The 5,273-nt window shown below is 38.3% G+C and overlaps 1 non-coding gene across 1 annotated transcript; it reads left to right on the forward strand.

Moving 5' to 3' along the window:
• Positions 1–244: 244 nt before the first annotated feature.
• On the forward strand, positions 245–317 carry trnav-aac (transfer RNA valine (anticodon AAC)). The gene has a single exon. It is a non-coding gene; the product is annotated as a tRNA-Val (tRNA).
• Positions 318–5,273: the final 4,956 nt, after the last annotated feature.

Raw genomic sequence — 5,273 nt, forward strand, 5'->3', positions numbered from 1 at the left:
TCCTTAATTTCACAGTGAAGCCATGAGAACATAGACAAGAAAATACTGCTTGCTTTCTTACCTGTTCACAATGCCAGATAGCTACACTGCTTTTCTTCTGCAAAGCATACAGTCTAAAAGTACATGTCTAAAAGATCTGATCAGAAAAAATCGATTTCAATACTGCATTATTGCAAGTAACAGATGAGGAACCACAGAGATTCCCTGACATGAAGTTCTATGCTGCGCTTAAAACAGACCTGAGGTTTCCATAGTGTAGCGGTTATCACGTTCGCCTAACACGCGAAAGGTCCCCGGTTTGAGACCGGGTGGAAACAGACTCTTTGGGGCGGAGCGGTGGCTTTGTGGCTAAGGATCTGCGCCTGTGGCTGGAATGTTGCTGGTTCAAATCCCGCAGCCGGCAGAGGAATCCTACTCTGTTGGGCTCCTGAGCAAGGCCCTTAACCCCAACTGCTCCAGGGATGCTGTACAATGGCAGACCCTGTGCTCTGACCCCAAGCTTCTCTCTCCCTGTCTGTGTGTCTCATGGAGAGCAAGCTGGGGTATGCGAAAAGACAATTCCTAATGCAAGAAATTGTAAAGGGTTAATAAAGTGATGTTATAAATGGAAAAGGTGATATGAGAAATACCTGTGTATTCAGATGGAAGCTCTGGTGTGAGTTTAGTAACCATACCCCACTTTTGCCCTCCTTCAACTAACCAACGTCCCAGGTTAAACTGCAGACCTTGCATGTGTTTTGTTACAATGGGTGTTGCACAAATGTGTGTGATTACTGATGATGTATTTCTACTTTTTGTTTTTGGAAGCACACCTTAAAAGCCACAGTTTGTGCCATTTGTATAACAGCCCCTTTTGTATTGCCTGCTAACTTCAATAATAAAAAAAATGTTATTGATTTCTGTTCCCAAACTCACCATGTGTATAATTAAAGACATTGTGTCATGTTTTTTCCGTGGGGGTGAGGTTTGGAAATACAAAGAAAACACTGTTCCTCATGACTGTGTTCTGAGCATCTCATTAGCTTCTGGGTTTAATTGGAAGAGACGTTTTCATGCAGGTTACAGGTTATTTGGTCTGCTAATATACAAAGAAGTAGTCTGTGTTCAAGACACCTTTGTTCCCCATATAAGAACAAAAATGATTACAGCCTGATCCCTCAGTAAAAAAAAGCCAATAAATAGATTCCAGTTAACATCAAAATGAGGCTTAAGTCACTTTTAGGATTTATCTGCTTTAATTTTTTAAGAAATAAAGTACAGTATAGTGTCTTACTGGTCTACCCCATATACAGCCTGGTATACTGAGCATGAGCCTCATTTCATTCTCCAAGTCATAATAAAACCTGCAATGTCTTTGTGTAGATGAAACACAAGCAGAGATGCACTGCATCCACCTTTATTTTTAGCAACATGACCTAATCTAGAAGACAGCTTGTTCAGTAAACTTGCAGCATACTACAGAAATTCCTGCAACTCCGCTTGTTTACAGACTACAGAATTTTCAAATAACATTCAGTCTTTTTAACATTTCTTTGTATATCCTTTCATTAACACTGACCCGTTTCCACCTGAGGCTGTCGTTACGTAATCTCCGTACAGATGACCTGTGAAGATATTGTCATGCCAACGTAATGTCCTCTCGTGCTTGTGATTCTGCAGATCACAGACTGAGCAATTCCTCAACAGTACACACTGAGAGATTCCTAAATGAAACTTTGTGTATATATGTCTGAAACATAGCAGAGGTTTCAAGACTTTTGGAAACTAAAAATAACGTGCCTAGAACTTTGTTTAAAAAGAAATATACTGAATTTCTGAATATAGTGAAAAAATGTCAGTAGTTTGATTACCAGGGTATGCATAATTGTAATACATATTACGTAGAGTGGCCAGATTACTTCCCAGGACTGAAGGAATGTCAAAAACAAACAGATGAAAGGGTCTGAACCTCTTTATTCTGGGAAAGAGAATGTTGTGAGGGACCTTATACTTGTATACAAGTGCACAATTATTCCTGAAAGAGTCCTGAAATATACTGACGGACTTGACCTGTGGACTTCTTCAGGGCCAGCAGTGCACCATGAAACAGATGACACAAAAGGGAGTGCATTGTATGCAAAGGATTGTAGGAGACTGAAACAATTTCCCTTGCCAAATCCACAGAAGTTTATACTGTATGTATATATATCAGTCAGTAAAGTTTCCTAATAATATTTTGAAGTTTCTACCCGCCCGTGGAAAGCCGTAGTCTGATGTACACTTATCTTAACAATGAATGCTCTCCTACACAAAGTGAGAAGTGAGTGAAATGAGTCTTATCTAGACCAGCACAGACTTTCTTGTCAACTGTGTGTCAACAAATCATGGCAATAGTCATCTGCTCTTTCTGTCCTTGGAGAGGTATATTCTCCTGTAGGGGGTCAAAGGCATCTCAGACCTACAAATCACATTTGTAATAAGTCAGCCTGAATTCCCTTTGGTGGTGATTCTCTTCAATACACTTCTCTCCGCAGTGTTAATCCCCTGTCCAGACTGATGTAGGTTCATCTTGAGCTTCATACTTTAAAATAAATCTCAACCTAAGCAACATGAACCATAATTTCTTTATTCCCTGTAGTATTTGTTGCCCAAAATTACATTTTCTCCATTTTCTTATCACATACAGTACAGAATTTGTGCGAAGAAAGACTATCATTAACCTCCTCACATTTAGCGAGACAAAAACAAAACATGATGCTTAGGAGATAAAACATGTAGTATAGAAAAAGAAGTGGCAGGCTTGTCAATATTTAAGCTCAATTCTTTAATCCCCTTTCTTCATATATAGTCCAGCACTGACAATAAATTCCTACCGTTATAATGAAATATTAATGACAAACTAATTTTTCACATCTTACCCCACAAATGTTTATGTGAACAGCATAAGACAAAAACCTACATTAAAATATAATGAATTAAATATGTTTTTAAACAATTTACAGCTTTACAGTTTTCTTTTCATCCATAACATTTCAGTTGAATTGGATTAGCTCTTTTGAAAAATTATTGTGTTTGCAGGTCTTGATTTATAACTAAATTATCAAGCAATGGGTTTATGATGTATTGCTCACAAATGAATATTAGGATGAAATTAACATAGGATTATTCTTAAGGATTAGAAGACCAGATAAGAAAAAGCAAAAGTAACAGGACACCTGAAAACTGTGTTTTTTGGACTGCAGTTGGTAGCCATTGGCATAAAAATAAATATTTCGTCACACCAGCTGTCTAGAATAGATCCTATTTTAAATTAATCAGCCCTAATGTAATTCTAATTGTAGAAGCAATACAGCAGTAATTTCAGACATACAGTATTTCTTGCTGATGACACCACTAAACTAAATCATTCATTTGATCTGTTTCCATCTCTATGATTTAACTTAAAATGCATTTCCTAGTAGCATTAGAAAGAACAATTTAAAATCATCTATGGTTGTATTTTTGGTGACTGTAATGAACACAGTAGCGAGAAAGAGAAATAAGAAGAGGTTTGATGATAATTCTTGTTATTAATTACCTAGCGACTTGTTTCAGCATCAGAGTATCTGCATGCTTGTCCATTGGCCTTCAGGCATGATTAAAATCAAACACCCACGCTGCAAGAATACGTCTGTGAATCCTTTAATGTAAGATAAAACCCACATGATCTTTTATTTAGCAACTTCTTGATGGTCTGCAAAACAGAAGACTCCTTTCCCTGCATGTATGACAAGCTCAAAAAAGGCAGATAACACTACAGATTCGGCTGAGTCAATACTTGAGGGACAGCTACCTCCAGGGATTAGCACTTGCAAATTCCCGCGTCCTTTCCTCACACGGAACAAGTTTTCTTCACTCAACTGACTTGCCTGCACCTGCACAGAGCAGCGGGGTTCCCCAGTTATTCAAAATTTAACTTCAGTTATGTTTTCCAACATCGGATACCTCGTAGACCAAACCTCTGATATTCCTTTGTTCATTTTAAAACAGTTCCCCTTAATTATCACAGATTCAGAGAATTCTTTAGTTTTGAAAAATTACAGTATATACAGTATAAGATATTGAACACCAGAGAGACATACATTCCATACTAAGCAAATTTAAAACTTTGAATGGAGCAACTGGACAAAGTCCTTACAGATTGGTCTTCTACAAAACACCAATAATAAGGTTCTACCTGGTTTATATTAAAAGGCAGTCTATTTCCCAATTTCTAGGAATCCAAGATAATGTGTTGACCCTTAAAGTGCTCTTGCAAGCAAGTTTTCCACTCTTCTCCCTCTTTCCCCACAAACTGGGAAGTGTGCACTGTAATTGATTTCATTATGCTCTTCTGTCTTCATGGATTGTCTGCAATTGGCAGCAGCTTAAGTAAGACCAGAGGCTCAGGAAGATCAGTGTAACACTTCATTACAGGTCTTGATCTGTTGGTGATTTAATGAGACCTCACAAAGCTGCTGGAATGTGGACCTCACTTGGCTGTTTTCTGGTGGTGTTCTTGATTGTGTTCTGATTACAGGCAAGAAACACAGTTTAATGAATAAGGAATTTTGATGTTCAGATCGCTAAATTACTTCTGTCCTGAGAGGTACCAGAGCACTGAAATAGCTGCACTTGCATGCATTCAAAATCTGTGTATATTTTCGTGATAGGCACCAAATCAATCAGTGAATTTTATCAATAAAAAACAATAGATGTACTTTTTTCCATAACTCATTGGTTAAAGCCGCCCATAATGAAGACGAAGAAGAGGCGTGATTCAAATAGTGAGCTTTATCGGCCATAACTCACCTGGCTGAGGAGAATGTCAACCAGCCGGTCTGTTAGAACCCCCCCCTTGAAAAGCAAGCTGCGGCAAAGCTGGAGATGGGGTGGAGAGAGGGGTGCGAGCATGTGGAAATGGAAGAGGGCAAGATTAGGTTGGATCTCCTCCACAACATTTGTTTCAAATTCCATCCTACAGTTAGATTAGACGCAGCCCAGAGGAATTAGTCATAGAAAGTCTCAAAAAGTCAATATGTCTATTTGCCTGGATCTACAGCAGCTATCTTAAATGAATGTACAGTATATATGCCAACCTCATATTCTCTTTGTGTCACATTAATAAATATAGTTCTGTACTTTCCTCCCATTTACCTGGCTGTTCCATTATTCTTGAGCAGCTACATTCTTTTCAGTAATAGGGCTGCATGTTTTTTTCCTACACAAAACGAAGCAGAATAATATTCAGCATGATCTAAACCTTTTTCCCCAGA

This window comes from Lepisosteus platostomus, chromosome 7 (genome assembly GCF_059453375.1).
Source record: "Lepisosteus platostomus isolate fLepPlt1 chromosome 7, fLepPlt1.hap1, whole genome shotgun sequence".
NCBI classification, from domain to species: domain Eukaryota; kingdom Metazoa; phylum Chordata; class Actinopteri; order Semionotiformes; family Lepisosteidae; genus Lepisosteus; species Lepisosteus platostomus.